Below are 21506 nucleotides of genomic sequence, written 5' to 3'. Positions count from 1 at the left end.
GATTTGGGAAATATTTGTGTGCTAACTGTAACTTTTAAATCTACCAATAACTTACATGTATTTTTTAAAAAACCGTTCTTCAACCTAAATTATATAAGTAATCGTAAATTTACCTAGATACGATAGTGAATATTTAACACAGATGGACATATTTTTTTGTAGTCAGCATGTGCCATAATCATTTTGGAACTACTGTTCTTTGGTATTTGTATTCATTTCTCTTTATCTTGCTGGTTAACTTTATAGTTGAAATTTTTACCTCTTCTTTCTATGTGACAATCAGCTGAAGTTGGTACTTTACATTACTACAGGGATTTTTGTCTTTATTTATGCTAGTATGATCACTTATAAATCTACAAACTGTATAATTCTATTGTATTAAATATTTTTTTTCTGTGATGAAAATAATAATAAAAACCCCACTTTATAAAGTGCCTATATTTTGTATTTTTAAGAGTATCTTAAAACAATGGGACATACAATATGTTCATGTGGCTGGGTTTTAGAATACATTCTCCACATCTGTACAATTTGAGAGGGAAGTGTTTAGCCACTTAAGATAAGGAAAAAGGTTGGACAGACCTGGCAGTTTTGGCTCAGTGGACAGACCATGGGCCAGAGGACCGAAAGGTCCCAGGTTTGGTTTCGGTACCTCGGTTCTCTCACATCAATCTTCCTCTCTTTGTGTTTCCCCTACTTCCTTTCCACTGTCTCTTAAAAAAAAAAAAAAATCAATGGAAAAATGCCACCAGGTGAGGATTATCAACAAAAGAAAAAAAGAAAAGGTCAAAAAGAGAATTGCAAAAGTGTGTGGAGAAAAGCACCCTGAATCTTTTTTTTTTTTTTTTTTTAATTATTACTCTTCATTGTTGAAAGTATTACATAAGTCTCCTTTTACCCCCATTGACCTCTCCCAGCCCGCTGTGCCAGGAGTCTGGGTGGTACACTTTGCCTCTAAACAGCAAGACCCAAAGATACCGTGTTCTCAGGTGCTCTTCTTCCTCATTCATAAGTGATAGGTTTGAACTGCACTATCCATTTTAAGGTCATTTAAATTCATAACTTCTAAGATTATGATAACTTTGAAATATTGCAGTGTGATATTTAATACTGATTATGTTAATAATCAGTGCTGATCATCTGTATTAAGGGGATTCCACATTGTTGTTGATTGAAAGAGACCCACATTTCAATGCATGCCCTAAGACCAGGGGAACATAGGAATATACAATTGTTACTGTTCCATTCTTGGTTTGACTTCATGGGATATGTATTGAGGTATCAATAGTCATGTTCTGGGATCAGTAGGTCCCTCTTAGTTAACTGAGCCAAGAAGCACCTCCGTATAAATCCTTTAATTTGTTACTGAAGAAACTCTTTTGTTCTGCACGGTGTTGAATGCATCCCTGGCAGAATATTCAAGTGTGAGAACCAGTTTTTCTTGCTCTTTACCCCCCAAGGATTGATCCACACTGGAAGGTCTCCCTGACTTCAAAGGCATTTCTGGATTTGGGTCGCCCTGGCAGGGTTAAGAGGAGGAAACTCTAGCCCCTGCTGTTTATTGCGGTGGGCTCTTTCATCTCATAGTCATTCTCTTCTCAGAAGGAGCAACAAGCAGAGAAGTCTTGCGACTATTACAATATCATGATTAATGTTTAGTCACAAAGGGCCTCACACAGAAAAACTACTTTTACTTTAGTTTCCTGCAACTACTCCAGCTGGGAAAGGTCAGGGAAGCAACGGGAAGCAACATGAAAGCATATCTATTAAGTAGATTTTTTTTTATCCTTGCAACATTCTGACCTGCAGAGTAGTGTCACTAAGTCACAGGGGTGACATAGGCGATCTTCAGGGATCCTTATTTAGTTCATGGGTCTCACCATATATATTCATTTAGGTGAACTTCTAGCCATTTATGGAATTGATTTAGATCCTAAATTTCAATTTTGTCCATATATTATTTATTTTACAAGATTAGAAATTTAAATGGGAGAATTGTAGACTTCCACCAACCGAGCTTCTCCAGTGCCCACTGTCTCTAAACAAAACTCCTATTCTTGCCTCTTGCTTCTGTACATTAAAGAAAAAAATGAAGACTGGATTTGCCTCAAGTAGTCCCCCCTTATTTGTGGAGGATAAGTTCCAAGATCATTAGTGGTGGACTCCGGAGACCCTGTGGATGTGTATGTGTGCTTTCCCCTCACATACATACTTGTGACAAAATTTAATTTATAAATTAGGCACATAATATTAACATTGATAATCATAAAATTTAACAACTGTAATAATATACTGTAATAAAAGTTATGTAAGGGTGGCATCTCTCTCTCTCTCGTCTCTCTCTCTCTTATAACTAAGAGGGCTAAGAAGTGACTAATGGGAGGGTAGCATTTGCAGTGTGGATGTGCTGGACAAAGGGATGATTTATTTAATAGTTATATCAACCTCATGAGACTGATACTATCATTGTCATAACAACCAGATGAGGAAAACAGGACACAGAGTTTAGGTAAATTTGCAAAGCTCCAGAGGTAGCAGGAGGTAGTGGTGGGCTTTGAGTCCCGCCACTCTGGTTTCTGAGGCTGCACTCAACATGTGAGCCATCGAACTGTCATTTTGAACCCTATTATAGGACAGGGTGCAAGTTAGGTTCTGAAACTATTTGGGGGTGCAGAGATAAATTTTGCATTTCCTTACATCACACATCTATGAGCATGAGTGAGGCAGGTTCAGCACGAACTAGATGAGAGATATGCTGATATTCTGGTGCACAGTGTTGAAATCTGTGATAGAAGTTCTCCTTTACACTATACACGGGAGAAGAGAAACTCTTTCCTGACTTACTAGCTTTGCAGGCTGAAAATATGTACTATTTGCATCCATTTTTTTTGGTAAATATCTTTTTATTGATTTCAGGGAGAAAGGAGAGGAGAGATAGAAACATCAATGATAAGAGAGAATCATTGATTGTCTGCCTCCTACATGCCCCAAACTGGGGATCAAGCCCACAATCTGGGCATGTGCCCTGACCGGGAATTGAACCATGACCTCCTGGTTCATAGCTCAACCCTCAACCACTGAGCCATGCTGGCTGGGCTGCATCAATTAAAAAAAATTAAGACTGCTGCTGGAATCTAGGTGGACTGAGGAAAAGGTAACTGCATTCTTTGAGCAGAGAGGGCCCACAATCAAATGGGAATTCCAGCCATGGAAGGTAGTTACTCCAATGCCATGTGCTTAATGACTAGGTGTCACAGTGGTTAAGAGGACCCTGTCTGGGATCCAGATTGCCTGGCTTACCCTTACAAATTGAGTGACCTTTGGGCAAATTACATCTCTCCGCCTCCCTTTGTCATTTGTAATATGATGTTAATAACAACAAATAGCTTATAAATTAGTTGCAATTATTAAATAAGGTTCATCCAGGCAGCACGTGCATGATATAACAAGAACCTGGTAAATGCTGGCCCTTATTACTTTCCTTATTGTTGCTTATATGAAAAATGAGTGTAGTGGCTGCTGACTGAGATGTTCCTGGGCCAAAATAAGCTGAATGTCACTGTCAAAAGTGAACTAAAAGGCCCCGCACAGAAGAGGTAACACTGTGCCCTCAATATTCTGCATATACTGCGGTGTGAAACTCAGCAAATTGTGCGGGTACAGCTTCTCCCGAGAAAGTCATCAATTTCTGATCTGCTCCAATTCAAACCTTGGAGCTCTGAGAGCTGTAATTTTTTCAGGTGCAGATAAGGGAAAGGGACCTGTGAGAGTTGAAATCAAAACTTTGTCACAATTCAATGATGGAAGTTTCTATAAGGTCAAAAAACAGATTTTGAAGATCACTCTATCCACAATCATAAAGAAATACAATTTTCTTCCAGTAGTAGTAGTTTAAAATTGTGCAATATAAGAATAAATTACTTACCCAATTGTCATAACACTAAAGATAAAGCTGATTATGCTAATAATCCACAAATAAGTCGTGTTGTTCTTGCAAATATTTAATACATATTTATTATTTTATGACGAGGGCTCTATTTTCAACGTTCTTCATTAAGCAGAAAATATGCTGCAATATTATTTTATTTTTTATTTAATATATTTTATTGACTTTATACAGAGAGAAACTGAGAGGGATAGAGAGTTAGAAACGTCGATGAGAGAGAAACATCGACCAGCTGCCTCTTGCACACCTCCCACTGGGGATGTGCCTGCAACCAAGGTACGTGCCCTTGACCAGAATCAAACCCGGGACCTTTCAGTCTGCAGGCCAGCACTCTATCCACTGAGCCAAACCAGTTTCGGCAATGCTGCAATTATTAGATGATACATTTAAATGTCTGAATATAAATAAATATCTGATGAACTGGATAATATTTAATATCTAGAAATAAAGTGGCTTTCAATTTTTTTTTAACACAGTAATTGTTTAGTTAAACATATTTGAGAAGACAAAACAAAAAACGCTCAGTTTTGCCTCCTGAAACTTACTGTTTTGGGTGGAATATATTGAATAATAATTCATAATAATAGTTGTGAGTGTGGAAAATGTAGGCCTTAGAAATGGCTCCATGTGCTTGGGAATACATAGCATTGCTTGTGGAAACATGAGACCGTTGTCACTTCACATCACAGATTAGTGACTGAGCCTTTGAAAAGAAACAAAGCCAATGTTTTTAGGAGGTCATAAAGTTGCAATAATTTTTACATTTTTTAATGAAATACCTAGCTACTCTATTTTATAGATGTCAATACCACCTGAATAACTATCTTAATGCTGCTTTTTGCGAATTCCTGAGTTCAATGAATGTGATTAAAAGCGAGTATCTTCCTCATCCGTGTCTTTAGAGGTGAGGAGAAAATGAACATTTCCTATGTGGAGAGATTGCAGTTCTGAGATGAGGCACAGCTCGGCCTGTTTCCTAATTGCCGCTGCCCGGCTGTGTCAGGGAGGATTCTGTGTCAGTGGCAGCTGAGGGGACCCTGGGTCTCTCATCTCTCCTCTTCTCTCTGTGTCTGGCTGTGAGAGGCGGGTCAGCAAGGATTTTTTTCTCCCCTATGTGTCAGACTCAGGAAAGAAGCAGACATGTGGTATATGCATTTTAGAGAGATCAGAAACCGGCTGCCTCCTGATAATACATTGCACGTGAATTCTAACTTTCTGCTGCAGTTAAAATCTACTGGTTGACTTTTTAATCTCCCTGCGTATTTATTGTATAAAAGTCTGCCATGCCTTTTAAGTAAAATTGTGTAACAGTCATGCAACTGGAAAAAAAAAAAGTGTTAAGAAAGACACTGGCGCCCAGCTGGCATGGTTCAGTGGTTGAGCATCAACCTATGAACTAAGAGGTCACAGTTCAATTCCTGGTCAGGGCACATGCCTGGGTTATGTATGGGCTTGATCCCTAGTATAGGGCATGCAGGAGGCAACTAATCAGTGATTCTCTCTCATCATTGATGTTTCTGTCTCTTCCTCCCTCCCTGAAATCAATAAAAACCTGTATTTTTTTTTTTTTAAAAGGAAGACACTGGTGATATTAAGAAAACAATTTATCACATGAGCCTTTTAATAAAAATCCTTTGATAAACAGGCATACATTATAAATGCCTTGATTTTTTTTAGATAGAAAGTTTGTGAAAATGTTTATGAGGATGACTTCCAATTAGTTCTACCTTAAGGGAAGTTGTATTCAAATGAACACGAAGAACTCTGTAAGAACAGGGTCTTTTTATTTTCCAGTAACCCATTTTCAATACTCAGAAGAAAAGCAGTACTTATCTTGCACCAGAGCTCCTCGGTAATCATGTGCTCTTATCATCTGAGATTAACATTTGGATTAAAGAGCATGATTAGAGGATTCTAAATTAGTGGTTACCAAGCTGAAATGACGCAGAAGTTAACACAAAGTGATACAGCAATCTATTTCATGCAGTCTGTTCCTCACACTAGTTAATTAGCAGTTCAATTAGCATGATGTTTCTTGTTGTGACCTAAGCCATTGTGCTCCCAATGGGTCTAATGGAGACAATGGAAAAAAAAAAAAAGCTTCAGAATTGTTGATGGTTGTGTCACATGCCACCAGAATTAAAAAAAAAATTCTCCATTTTAAAGAAAGAGATCATATATGAAAGTATATGTAAAATGTTCAAAACTAAAGGTAAAAATAAATAAATGAGATCGCGTATATGCTTTTTATTGAATTCAGAATAGACTTTTTTTAAAAAGGGGCATTTCTATGTTATGAATTACTTCCAAAAAATAGAAGAATATCAACTTGCTCTATGTGCTATTGAGTTAAACTACATTTTAATTCCAACTGACTACAAATAAATGACTGAAGTACTCAGATGAAATAGAAGCACAAGATTTTGAGAGAAAACATAAGAGACATTTATTAGGGTGACCATATTTTTGAGTATATAATGTGATTCATAGGGTTCTGTTGAGGGCCATTGAAATGACTTACAAAGGACTGCATTTTGAAAAGCCACAATGGGACTCTGCCTTTGGACAGGCCTGAGGAGAAAAACTATGCATCTTAGAAATAACGCATCAAGTGCATGCCATGAAAGGGGTCTCTCATCCCCGTTTCCCTCCCTAGTGGGCACACACTCAGATTGTGGGTTTGTCTTTCTTATATGAAGTGGAAGTTTCTGCTGAGCCGGACAGTCATCTGCCACAGATGGGCCCTGCCTGTCACAGCGGCATCAGGATGGATGGCCCCAGCAGAGCATTGCTGTTGGGCTATAAAACACAGCACACCTTCGGGAGGTGTTTTTCCCTTCGTTTTGCACAGCTGACAAGTCAGGCCATACAAAGAAATAAAATGTCTTAAGGATTTGACTAATTTCCCTAGGTTTCGTGAAGCTTTCTTTCTCCCAGTCTCTGAAATCTGTTGGCTTCCTACGCCATGGCTCTGTAATTAGGCTATTCGTTTCCTTGAGTTTGAATACTACAGTAGGTCCAGAGGGCTCTTTTTCCCCCTCAAACATTGCTGTGTAGCCTCTTTTGGCTGTTAATGTATGGATGCCATTTGGAACATAACTGGTTATTATGTTGCTCACAGATATTGTATTGTACACAGAACCGGGTAATTGTGGAAATCTGAAGTCACTGTTATGCAAAATCTTACAAAGAGAAAACTGTTTAAGATTTTATTTTATTTTTTTCCCTCTCGACTTTTCCCTGGCCTAACACGTCAATTCAAATGGCTCCCTTTTAATTAGTAGACATTTTTTTGGCACGTGGAATAGCAAGTATATAAAAACTATGAATTTTTCATTAATAGTATACAATCAATTGGAAGTACTATTTTCTAAAATAAGGATAACTTTGAATTTGTGATAAAAAATAATACAGTAAACATTTCTGCTAAGGCGAACAGAAAGTTGTGTGATATCTAAGCTTTATTTTTAGTTTGGTGGTATTGTATCTCCAGGCAATCAGAAGGTGGCAATTACACTTTTGATTTAGTAGTTGCCTGATAACAATCTGATCTGAGAGTGATCTTTCCGTTTAAATACATTTACCAAGTATTTGAATGACCGTATTAGTCCTCCCTTGAATTGTCTGTGGAAATACATGAGTTAAAGATACATATAATTCACAAATTAAACATTGAAGTGTTTAGAGCAATGATTATGGTCTAATCTTTGAGACTTTGGGAAAGTTACTTACCTTCTCATGTATTTAAATAAAGACAATAGTCTCGTGCCATTATTAAGAAAGTAGATGAATTAATATGTGATATGTCACATAAGTTAATATAGATTAATATATACCATTTAGAGAAACTGCCTAGCACAATGTGAGCAAGTATAAATAACAGCCCTGGTTAAAGAAAGGGTGAGAAATGTGACACAGGTCCCCTAGTTAGAGAAACTGCCTAGCACAATGTGAGCAAGTATAAATAACAGCCCTGGTTAAAGAAAGGGTGAGAAATGTGACACATGTCCCCTAGTTAGTCGGACCTGTGTTTCAGAAACAGTCGGAATGCAATAAAGAACAGTGTCCGCCACCTGCCATGTAGCAGGTGTCTCTAAGTGCCATCCGCTATTAAAAACAGACAAATGTGTTTTCCAAAGGTCTTACACTAGTCTGAGTGAGGTAGGGATTGAATTGCAGGTGTGTCTGATTTAAAATCCTGCTTTCCTTAAAGCTTTGCAGGCATCTCAACCTGACTTTCGAACTGTTTATTGGGCTGGATAGACTGCACAAGCTTTATGAGTAGGCTTTCTGTTCAGCATTTATTTGAAAAGGTATTTTTGGAATTACTTAGAAAGTACAGACATGCTTATAAGACAAGGTAGTATATATAAATGAAAACATCATAAAACTTGATCCATTGTCAATGCATACTTTGTTTTTTTGTTTTGTTTTTTTCTCTTATATTTTATTGATTTTTTACAGAGAGGAGGAGAGAGGGATAGAGAGCTAGAAACATTGATGAGAGAGAAACATCGACCAGCTGCCTCCTGCACACCCCCTACTGGGGATGTGCCTGCAACCAATGTACATGCCCCTGACTGGAATCGAACCCGGGACCCCTCAGTCCGCAGACTGACGCTCTACCACTGAGCCAAACCGGTTTCAGCTCAATGCATACTTTGAGCTGTTGCCATGAGTATCCCTTTGAATTTAGAAACTATTCATTAGAACAAACACCGAGAACTATGTAAGAGGTTTGTTTATTTTCTAGTAGACCTGAGCTTGGTAATTAGGTAAGCTCATCTTATCACCTTTACTTACTATGTAAGAGGTTTGTTTATTTTCTAGTAGACCTGAGCTTGGTAATTAGGTAAGCTCATCTTATCACCTTTACTTCCATTTTCTTTGAATATTTGTAATTATGGAAATGAAGGGTGTCTGGCTGCTGTGGCCATGGGAAGTACCTTTCACATGGTGGCCTTCCCTTTTTTGGCAATCCCTCCATGATTTGTGTTGCCATTCAGTTTTCACTGTGAGGTTCGAGGATGTTTTACTAGTACTCTAGTTTCCTACAAATATTTTGCAGCAATTTTTTCCTATTAACTGATTTAAAAGATATGTTATAGTTGGATCTTTTATTTTATTTTTTAATTTTTAAAAACATATCTTTATTGATTTTAGAGAGAATGGAGAAAGATAGAAACATCAATGTTACAAGAGGATCATTGATCAGCTACCTCCTGTATAATTGGGGGGATTGAGCCTACCACCTAGGCATGTGTATTATTTACTTATTACACCATAATCTCTTTACTGGGAAAGGTCCAAGTGTGATTCATATTTATCTTCTCCCCCCAGCTCTTAAAAAGTGCTTTGCTTATAGCAGATTAGCTGCTCACTAAATGACTATTGAATTAATTTGATGCTATAAATGGGAATTTTATGTGCTTCTCTAGAGCATTCAATAAAATGCATGAATGTTAGTCATTTCAATAAATATTTATTGAGAGTTTATTCCTACAGTAGATTAGGTGCTGGGGAGGTTGCATTCCTATAAAATGTTAAATGCTGAGTATCACAAGTGAGGTGATATGCATATATTTATATACACATATATCACAAATCATGTGTGCTCTGCTGGAGTTTACATTTTTCTGTGTTACTCAGAATCTACTCTATTGCAGGAATTCTATTGTTATTGTTGCAAAAAAAAAAAAAAAGTGTTACCCAGATGTGGTAACTACATGATGTAAAGAGTAAAGGGTCTGGTGGATGACAAGTGGGTGGTGAGGCAGGGTGGATTAGAGGGAGGCAGGAAAACAGATCAAACTGTGTGCTAGTAAATCGTTAGATTCCATGTTAAGAAGATTTAACTTGAAGAAATGGGAATTAGACAGCAGAGGTGTTTAGAGACAAGAAAGTGGATGCCCCGATTTGTTAGAGGAGTAACTTTCCAATCATTAAGAAGGAAGAAACAACCCTAATGGGACTTGGATTATACTTTAACTGAGTCATAGTTCTCTTAGATTTGGAATTCTGTGCCTTTAGTGGCCACACTTTATGTGAAGTAAGAAGTAGTAGAGACAACTGCTTTCTTGTCATTTCTTGGCACCAATAAAGTGCTTGCACTAAAGGTTTATTTCCTTAGGAGAGGAATTTGTACAATTAATAACAAAAGAAATACATATTAATACATGGTTCCTAACTTTTATAGACATGGAAGAATTCTTTGAACATGGGATTCACTTCCACTTAAACTGCTGACAAGTGTGATATATTAGAGATAGATACAAAGCATGATTAAAATTATATATATATATATATATATATATATATATATATATATATATATATATATTTGTATTTATTTTAGAGAGGAAGGGAGAAAGAAAGAGCGATAGAACAGCAATGATGAGAGAGAATCATTAATCAGTTGCCTCTCGCATGCTCCACCCTGGGGATTGAGCCTGCAATCTTGCCATGTGCCCTGACCTAGAATCTAACCATGACCTTTTGGTTTATAATTGATACTTAACCAATGAGCCACGCTGATCTGGCGCAAAGCATGATTTTAATGTTAAATTCCTTTACTCTCACTCTGACTGTCAAAAGAGAGATGTTCCTTGATGTTAAGCTATGATCTCAAATAAAGTCATGCTTGGGGGCTATCTTGAAGCTGAAGGCTAGAGTCATCACTCAACAAATTCATGACATCCCATTTCTTCCACTATCATTATCTGAAGTAACTGCTCTAGTGATCAGCTGATTTTTATTTCAGACCTTATCCAGAAGGATTTCCATAGTATAGGACATTATTAAAGCATTTACCCTGATTTTACTTTTTGTGCTTCATGGTTTAAAAAAAAACAAAAAACAAATTTATGCCACATACAGCATGGATATGATTTTCACAGTCCTATAGTTTGTAGGACTCACTGAATCCTTTTGAAAAAATTAAGCTATTCCTAGGATTTGTAGTAAGACAGTTCTGGCAGTTCTGTGACAATGAAATTTTAAGGCTCATCAAGATAGAAGGTACAGTCTGTGGAGTTAACTCTGTTTTTCTTTCTTCTTTTTCTTTTTTAATTCCAATTAAAAGATATTCCAATAGATTGGATGCTTCTGCTTCCTGTCTTCTGTCTGAGCTTTGACTTGCAACCAAAGAAATTCAGCTTCAATCTGTTAAAGCTGAAAGGGCCCATAGAATTACCAAGGGCTATCTAGTGTTTCAAGAATTTAGAACCCTGGTGTGTGAATAGTGATTAATGTGCAGTATTTATATTGTTAAATTTCCCAAGTAAGATGTCCTATAAAGTTTTCCTGTGTTGTTGAAACAAATCATTCTATACAATGTAGAGGTAGAGGTTATACATATTGTAACTATGCAAAATATCTAACCCATTATTCTGTAGATAAATATCCACATTCATAACACACAATTTGTTTTAAATGTTCAAAATGTTTTATGCTTTATAATAAACTTTATGCAAGATCTGATATAAATCATATTCAGTTAATTTTATTATATAATAACATGAATTGTACTTTTGTTAGACATTTTTGTTTTTTTATAGGTTTTAGGAAGAATACCATCATACCTTTAATGATGCTGTTACCTATGGTGTGATAATTCAAATTTTGTTTTTCTGATTGAAAGAGTTCAATGTTTTCTTATAAAAACTCACTAAGAAATCAAATTTTTCTTACTGATATTATTATGAAAAGGAACAATCTCTGATAGAATATTAATTACCATTGAATATGATTTAGGATTTTCTCAATGCTTGATTTGCCAAATATGAATATATTTTCTATTGATATTATAAATAAGGCATATTAGGAATACTAATGTCAGTCTTGTGTCATGTACTGACTGGCTAAAGCATTAACTAATGAAGTATAAAAGTGTTGGGTTATTTTGTATGCACACACATATATCTAAAAATATATGCTTCAATATAATGAATATTTTCAAATATTCACATGTGTATTTCACATATATCATATATTATTCATATATATATTTATATATTTCAGAATGTATTTTACTTTTCTGAAGGTCACCAGATGGAAACAATTGCTCAACAATAATTATTGAATATCTGCTTTAACCCAGATACTGTGTTTGAGGCTGGGAATATAAACCTGGAGAAGATACCATCTATGCATTCAAGGAACTTGTTACCAAGGCAGTCGGATACGTTATAAATACTATAGGATGACAGACTGGCCTTTTTTTTTTTTTTAATGTTTTCTTTATTTGTATTTATGTTTTCCATCACTTTGTTAAGTTCTCACTAAGTTCATCTAGTCTTCCCCTAAGTTCTTTGAGCATCCTTATAACCAGTGCTTTGAACTCTGCATCTTGTAGATTGCTTGTCTCCATTATGTTTAATTCTTTTTCTGGAGTTTTGTTCTGTTCTTCCATTTGGAACTTTTTCTTTGTCTCCTTATTTTGGCTGCCTCCCTATGTTTGTTTCTGTGTATTAGGTAGAGTTAGTAGATTTCTTGGGCTTGGTAGAGTGGCCTTATGTAGTAGATGTTCTGAAGGCCCAGTGTTGCAGCTTCCTCAGTCAACCCAGCTGGGCGCTCCAAGTGTGCCCTCAACCATGTGGACTAGGTATACCCTCCTGTAGTCATTGTGGCCTGTAAATGGGAGGGATTTACCTTCAGCCTCATCAGCTGTGAGGATTCACTGAGACCACTGTGGAAGACCTGCTATGAAGGGGCCAACCTCACAGAACAGGCCTTGTTTTAGCTGGGCTTTGATGCCCACTGAGTCCTCCCCTTGAGTGTGTCACTGGTAAAGGTAGTTGGGTGATGCTTTGGCATGGTCAGATGCTGACCACCAGGTGCACTGACTGTTGGTTTCCAGGAGATGCAGGTCAAGATCAGCTACCATTTATGCCCTGCATGGGGTCACCTGGCATGAGCTACAAAGCGATCTACAGATGGCTGCTACTTGTGCTGGGCTTGGAGGTGCCCAGGAGAGGCCAAGCTGAAAACCAAGGCTGGCTGCTGATAGTGCCAGGCCTTGGGCCACTTAGCAAGATGTACAGGGCATGCTGAGGCTAGTTGTTTGTTTGAGAGATTTTAGGAAAGTCCAAAACAGGGGCAAAGAAAGGTAATGATATGGAAAAATGGCTTGGGTTGGGCCCAAAATTTGGGTGGAGTGGGATCTCAGGGATTCACCAGGGTGGAGTGAACAATGTGAGCCAGGTTGATGTACACTCAGATATGGTGCTCGCCTGCTGGCTATCTGTATGTGTGTGTGTGTGGGGGAAATGGGAGGAGGAGGGCATGTCTCAGCAAAAGAATAATTACCTCTGCCAGCACTTCTTTCTGGAAGAAAGCTGCTCTTCCAGCCCTTGCCCTGATGTCAGACAATTCAGTTTCTCTGTCCCTGGTACCGTTCAAACTACTTCCTCTTGTCTGAACTCATAGCAAGTGAGTCTGAGTAAGTCCATGAAGGGGCCTTTTAAGAGGAACTGTCTGGGACTCCAGAAGCCTTCTGTCTCAGTCACAATTGCAGCTGTTTTTTTTTTGTTTGTTTTGTTTTTGTTTCTGTTTGTTTGTTTGTTTTTTCTTTTCATTTTATTTTATTATTTTTTGAGTTGAATTTATTGCTAGTTTTCACAGCCAGAAGTTATGGGGATTTCCCTTCCTAGCACTGGAATCCTGGGCTTGAGGTCTGGTCAAGGGCTAGGACCCCTCACTCCCTCAGGGGAGACTTCTGCAGCTGATGTACGCCTTCCATTAAAAATTTTTTCATTGATTTTTAAAGACTGAGAAGAAGAGAGAAAGAGAGAAACATTGCTTTGTTGTTCTACTTATTTACTCATTCATTGGTCCTTTCTTGATTATGCCCTGACCAGGGATTGAATCCACAATCTTGGCATATCGGAATGACACTCTAACCAACTGAGCTAGCCAGTCAGGGCCTCCCTCCCTATTTTGATCTGCCACATGTGGGTGTGGCACCAGCCTGTACTGTGTCTCTGCCACTGCTACCAGTCTTGTGGTGGCTTCTTCTTTATATCCTTAGTTAATAGTACTTCAATTTAGCTAAATTTCAGGTGGGGGCAGGGAGGGTCTGAATGATGGTTCAGTTGTAATTTTGATGTTGTGGGAGGTTATGAGTATGGCATTTACCCATACCCCATCTTTGCTGGAATGTAACAACATTTTAAATAAAAAGTAGCTTTGGGAACCTAAAGCTGACATGATGAAGGAAAAAAGAATATGCTCAGTTGGAGGGTGAAGGAATATGCTCAAGTAAGAGGGTAGAAGTAAATTCAGAGATTAGTAGGAATTGGTAGACTGTCCTTCAAATGTTACCGTTAGAATGACTTAACTCAATTATGTTAATTTATTTCATCACTGTGCTCACTGTTTAGACTCCAGAAAGGTAGTGCAGAAATGTTCTTTTGGGATAACTTCTCAACCATTCTTTTAAGGAAGAGCAACAACCTTTGAATAAAGTCTTACAAGACTAAATTCTGTGAGTGAAAATAATTTGCTCAAAGGAAACTGGGGTATTTTTAAAAGTGACCCATGCCCTCCCAATTTAAATGTTATGGAGCTAAATACCTGGCCCAAATTTAGGCAGTCAGTAAGTAAATGAATTCAAATGAAAGCTAAACTCTAGCATTCAGATCCAGGAAATTGAGGAATGAGAAAAGACTCCTTTATATAGCATTTTTAGTAGAGTCATTAGCATGGTGGTCAGGTAAAATTACATCATGTGTCATGGAACCAGTTTAAAGTAATCAGAGCCATTGAATGCAAGGGACTTTGCCAAGAATTTTTGCAGGAAAGAAAAGAAAGCAGCAATTTGGTGGTGGAAGAGGTGAGGAAATATATATATATATATATAAAATTTTAAACCCGGCAAATTCAGATAGGCTTGTAGATTGAAAGAAAGCAAGAGGTTGAACAGAAAAGAGAAAGCATATCGATAAAACAAGATGTTGACAGAGGCAGGAGGGAGTGGAATCAGAAAGTTGGACAAAAGAATAATGATCCTTCTTTTGAGATGCAAAATTAAGTTTTGGTGAGTAAAGACACAGATAAATTTGGAGATGTAGAGGAGGGAAGCAGAAGGAGTTCAAGCCTGTTAGCCTCAAATGTTCTCAGCAGTAGGAGGTAAAATCCTGTGTTGAGATTGAGGGCAATAAGGGTAAGAATCTGGAATCTGAGGAAGGTGTGGTGGGAACAGCTGCTGTGTGGAATGAGAAGACCAGCCAAGTAGGAATGAGTAATAGGTTGCTAAGCAGCTCCGAGAGTTCAGCGAGCATCAGAAATCATATATTTGTAGCAGAGTCAATCAGTGCGGTTATTCAATTTTCTTAGTAACTCTTGGCAGCCCAGGAGAAGGAGGAGAACAAACAGATGGTAGGATTGATTTGGTTAATGGGATCTTCAAGGTAGGTGAGAGAGAAGGCCAAAGAATGCAGGACTCTGTTTCACAAGGAAGTGTGTTATTAGGGGGATCAAAATTAGGAGGAGGTGGCAATCAACCCAGGAAGGATTGCAGGGAACAGGAAGGGCAAAGCAGTGGAGGGCATCAGCCTTTGAAACCTAAGACCGTTTTTTTTGTGTGACCATGAGTGAATGGTATGGGGGTCTGGAAAGGAGATTTTCACAATTCTGGGTATTATTATAGTAGAGGGCTTTTTATTTACAAACAGCCCATTGTGGTATCCATGGGTGTGGGTTGCCAAAGCTGAATGGAAGTGATTGTCACTGGAATATAGGGGGGAAATAATTTTGAGGGTAAATAGATGAATGAGTCATCTAAGTCATCTAGAATAGTGACCAGTGATAGACGATAGGGAGAAAAAAAAGTCAGCTTTCAAGTTATTCAGGGGGATTGATGAAGTACTTACTTGTAGATGACAAATCGGCTAGAAGAGAGTTAGTGAGTTAGTTTGATTGTTTAGGCTTTATTGATACAGGCCTTAACGAACTAAGATAATAAAACAATGTTCCAGAATTGGAAGGAGAAGTACAAGAAAACATCCCTTTTTCTGTTTATGTAGCAAAACCTATCTGAATAGAACTCAAAACTCATTATAAGTAATTCCCATGTATAGTACATGTTATGTTTGCAGTCCCAACAACATCTTTATAAACCATCACTTGAGATCTGAATGTGAAACCAGGTTCCCTATATGTAATCTGAAACCACAAACATTATCCACTTGGACCCCGATGTTAAAGATATTTTAAAGAGCAGGGTTCTGACTAAATATTACAATGCCAGGCCTAGTCCAGCACATATTGTCACAGTCATCATCTATTTGGAACAAAGAAAAGTTGGTAATTGCTGGCAGGCTTTCAAAATCCCAATTGGTAGAGAGGACCATGAAAGAGACTTTCTGATCTTAAATATTTTATGAATCCCAAAGTGAGATGCTTAAATAGAGGCTAAAGTTTTTGGAGACACTCCAGCAAGAGAGGTCTCAACTCAGTTTCTGTTTCCCTGAAAGAGCAAAAACACGAAGCAGTCACAGTGGGCTGTCTAGGGAGCCGACAGTAACAGGGGCGGCTTCTTTTCTTAGCTGGTGTAGGAGGAAGACATGGGCACGTAGGTACATCAGTATGTGTTGGTGTCTGTAAAAGGTGAGTGAGATCCAAATACCTACAGAGGCTGTGGGATGGATAGAGGAAATGCCAGTGCTGATGAAATAAACATATTGAGAGGGGATTCAATGAAACGATCGGTTATTGATTCTAGAGAAAGGATGCAATTGATAAATTCCATATATTACAGAAAAGCCACTAAAATTGCATTCCCTAGTCTAAAATATTCAGTAGTTTTTCTTATGAATTGTAGAATTTCTTATGTTTGAAGAACTGTTTTCTGCTTCTTTGTTGGCAAATAAAACCAGAAAAGTTTTTTAGGTATCCTGCTGCAAACTCCCTCTTTTATCTCTTCCCCCCCACCCCCCCATCATGATAACTTAGACACAATTCCTAAAAGAACACTAGTTGGCTGGTTTCCATCTGGCATTTTCCCCCTCTTATTTTCACTGAAAAGTGTGGAGTCTATGCTATTTCTGAATAAATTTAGCTTTCAGTTCAATGCCCATCTTCCACTTTAAAAAAAAAAAAAAAAAAATATATATATATATATATATATATATATATATATATATATATATATATATATATTTACCTCTTTTTGTGGAAGTAATAAACATAACTCCAGGCAACTCACTGGGTAGAGTTAGATAAAAACAAATTATAGAAATAAGTGCTCATTAATTTCTAGTAATCTTTTGTAGGCTTGAGAGTACAAATGTGTCATACGAAAAGTTCCCTCTGTGCCGAAGAATTGAGTATTTTACAAACTGATAATTAGAAAATTGTCAAGACATATGCTCCTTTTTACAAGCGATTTTGTATTTATTGTTGTGCAGATGATACCTAAAATGATCATGGTGCTGAATTATGAAAAAAACCTCTCAACCCTTTAGATGTCTTTATCAGTGACTAATTGATACTATTTGTAACCCACTTGAAAAGCAAATAAAGCTCCCATCTGGTAATTCTATTAATGGTTTCTATATTAAAATGGCTATTGGTCCTCAAAAAGAGAAATATTCATATTCATGTCACTATTGAAAAGCTTACACATGTGTACGGAAAATCAGTTTATCATCCTTTTCTCATCCATTATTAAACCTATAAGCTTTTAAAAAAATCAAATTGGACTAATAATATAGTTACAAATGAAAAATTAAGGCAATTATCTAAGTAAATCAAGGCAAAAAAGAAACATTCATGATGAGTAATTTGGATAGCAGTATCAACTCCCTCGGCCCCACCCTGCCTCCAGCTGTCTTCGCTGCCCACTGTAGAATTTCTAAGTTTTCAATGCCTGGGTCTCTCCACTGCCAAGGGAGAAAGGGAAGTGCCAGTCCTGATCTTGTTATTTGAAAACTCTCTGACCTTGAGCAAAACTCTGCATGTCTCTGAGACTCTGTTTCTTTGGTGGTCCAATGTGAGAAATTTCTCTGCCAGTCATTAGTGCTGTTACAAAGAAATGAAGACCGTGACCATGTTTCAGGAAGCAGAGAGAGCTATCCCAGTGCAGGCTTCTGAAATAGAACAAGCTTTATCACCCACCAACTGAAAGATTTTATCTCCGAGAAGAAAGAATATGTAGAAGTGCTGTAGTCTTGCCTTCCTCTGAGCCTTGGTCCCTTGGAGCATTGCGAGTGTTCACTAACCTTGCATCTCCTGCTCGCCTCCTGTCTTGGATGCCCCAGTGACCCTCCCTTATTTTCCCCAATCCAGCTTTAATTAAATTGTTAATGTGTATGTTCTTCCCATATCCTCTAAACCTTACTCTCAGTACAATTTCCTTTTCTTTCCTTCATCTAATGAAAGGAAAACATTATTCATCTAATTTATTTTGAGAGAATAACATTAAGGCTACTTACAGTCTTTTGGTGTGTGTGTTATTATAAAAGCCGTAGTGACTAGCAGGTGAGCTGATGAATTTAAATTTTCAACTAAGTAAACATGCGCATATTAAATTCTCTAACGGTCATAAATATAATCAGGCTTCTAATTAAGAAATGAAGGAAACATAATTCTAAGCATTATGAGGATATATTGGGCTTCTGGTGGTTAACACATCTAGGGAGATGAGTAACTCAATCAGAATGCGATATTCTAGCTCTGTCTTGAGTAGAACTGTTGCCAATCTATCATACCCAGAATATAGGAGACCCATGGGAAAGAAAAGTGAATGCCCTTTATATGTTAGGCCATAGCATCATCTTCGAACTTAAAAGATACCAGCCTCTCCTATAAAAACTAGTTGGACTGTCAGCTAATAAAATCTATATTTTTTAAATATGGAGAAAAATGTAGTTTTTAACCCCCTCTTTCCCATTTGTTGGATATTTATGTGTAACAAATTTTTAAAGGGGAAGCAACTTAATAAAAATTGAACTATTCATTTTGGACTGTCACTCACTGGTGGTTTTTCAAAAATTCCATCCATCTTTGGATCCCTTCCAACAAATGTAATTTATTCACATAAGAAAATATTGAGCTATCAAAACATTGTGCTAAACGCAGGGACTGTCAGGCCGTATAAGGCACAATCCCTGTCTTCAAGAAGTTTGTAGTCTGGTAACGGAAACAAACACAATGGGATGTGACTAATATTGCACCCTATTGTGTAGAGGAGAGGCACTGAATTCATGCTTAGGGAGAAAAGAGGCTGCTTTAAGAAACTAAATTTCACCTTGGCCACAGTCTCTTAAGTATTATATATATATAGATTTATCTATGTTTGCAGTTATAAAATTTTGAATATATATATATTTATATATATATATATATATAACTTTTTAGATTTGGATAAGCAACTGTATTTTTCTGTCATAGTTTATTAACTATTTTTATAGTAGATAACATTTACTTACATTATCTATAAGTAATTTTCATGTTTATGTGTAAATACTACACATATAGGTAATGTATGTATATACATGTACTAAGTAGTTAATATACCTATATTATGTGTGTGTATATATTTTTAAAAAGTCCAAAGTGTTTACAATGGTATTTGATATGCCATTGTAAACACTTTGGACTTTTTAAAAATTATGCCTTTCTATTGCTGGCTCATTTAGTTATTTTCTTTTGTTTATTTTAGTCTTCAATGAATTGTTTTAAAACTCTGACATGCACCATCAACTTTATTTACTCTTTCTGCTCTGAACATTATTGTTGGTGGTATTTTTCACCTTCTACTGCCTTAAGAAATGTATTTCATGCCCTAGCTAGTTGGACTCAGTGGATAGAGAACTGGCCCATAGACTGAAGGGTCTGGGTTTTGATTCCCATCAAGAGCTTGTACCTGCCGAGACCGGTTTGGCTCAATGGATAGAGCAGCGGCTTGGGGACTGAAGGGTCCCAGGTCCGATTCTGGTCAAGGGCATGTACCTTCGTTGCGGGCACATCCCCAGTAGGGGGTGTGCAAGAGGCAGCTGATCTATGACTCTCTCTCATCGATGTTTCTAACTCTCTATCTCTCTCCCTTCCTCTCTGTACAAAATCAATAAAATATATTTAAAAAAAATAAAAAAAAGAGCTTGTACTTTAGTTGCAGGCTCAATCCCAGGCTTGGGTTGGGGCAAGTGCAGGAAGCAATTAATAGATGTGTCTCTCTCACACAGATGTTTCTCTTTCCCTCCCTTCCACTCTCTCTGAAAAGCAATGGAAAAATATCATCAGGTGAGGATTAACAAGAAAAAAATGTATTTCCTTTACCTAGTTAATTTTCTCTTTATATGAGGAAGCTCCCCTCTGTATTGCCAATCTCTGTTGATTTTTGTTCTCCATTCATTGCACTGCTGCTTAATAGCTGGTACAAAGACACATGGAGACAAATTGCTCCCGTCTTACCTTCTTGTGAAAGATGGCTAGGCCTTATAATATTGAATTAACTTTGTATAATTTATTAACTAAATATATTTTTTAGGTTTTGGAATAAGTTGCTAGCTCCTCACATTTAATTGAGAGTAGATTAATTGTTTTCCTTTTCATTATTTTTATTAAATATGTTAATTATGGCCCATAAATTAAAAAAAAGAATAATAAATTTAACATTGGCTTTCCTATATTACATTTGATGTGATATAAATGCAAAGAAGTGGATAAGGTTATCCATGTGATGGGTGAACAGAAAGAACGGCTTTGAGACATATTAACAAGCAGAAAATAAATAACAATATATAAATTATAAGGAAAATAAAACTAAATTGTGAGCTATATGATGAAAACCATAAGTAGATACAATATGTTCATTTAAAAAAATCTTATTGTTGAAAGTATTACATTTTTATCCCCATTGACCCCTTCTAGTTTGCCCCTCTCCCTCCCCCCTCCCTCCTCCTCCCCCCCTTCTTCCTCCATGCCCTAGGGCTTCACCACACTATTGTCTAAGCCCAGGCTTATGCATATATGCATACAACTTCTTTGGTTGAACTCTTCCCACCCACCCACTCCTGCCTTCCCTCCAAGATTCCAAAGTCTGTTCCATGCTTCCATGTTTCTGGACCTATTTTGTTCATCAGTTTCTTTTGTTCATTAGATTCCACATATGAGTTAGATCATGTGATACTTTTCTTTCTTGGACTGGCTTGTTTCATTTAGTATAATACTCTTCAGGTCTCTTACTCTTTGAGACAACATGGAGGGATCAGTATGTTTATTTTTACATGTGTGCATCTGTATATACAACATATGAAAAAAATCAAAAGGAAATATATTCATTATCTCACTGGAGATAAAATTTGAGAAAAAGTGTTTGCATCAATGCAAGTGAACTTATTCAATAAATTACTGATTGGATCTCTAAATTACAAGGGTACATTCCTCCAGGAAGGCTCACTGTAAATTGTTAATAATTAATTTTCAGAAAAATACATTCAGTCAAATTTGACCAAATCGTCTTCAAATGTATTTTAAAATATATTGTACACATTTAAAGAAATTTAAATAATGTTAGATTTTTTCTTGATTTTTTATCAAATGCTGCTAGCAGCATATT

At 37.0% G+C, this 21506-nt stretch overlaps 1 protein-coding gene across 3 annotated transcripts in view; it reads left to right on the top strand.

The window, feature by feature from the left end:
* Positions 1-21506, top strand: part of PCDH7 (protocadherin 7) — a 426551-nt gene that overhangs the window by 72277 nt on the left and 332768 nt on the right. The window lies entirely within an intron of this gene.

The sequence above is a fragment of the Pipistrellus hanaki genome, assembly GCF_964339955.1.
Source record: "Pipistrellus hanaki genome assembly, chromosome: 1".
NCBI lineage: Eukaryota > Metazoa > Chordata > Mammalia > Chiroptera > Vespertilionidae > Pipistrellus > Pipistrellus hanaki.
This window is presented reverse-complemented; position numbering and strand designations above follow the sequence as displayed.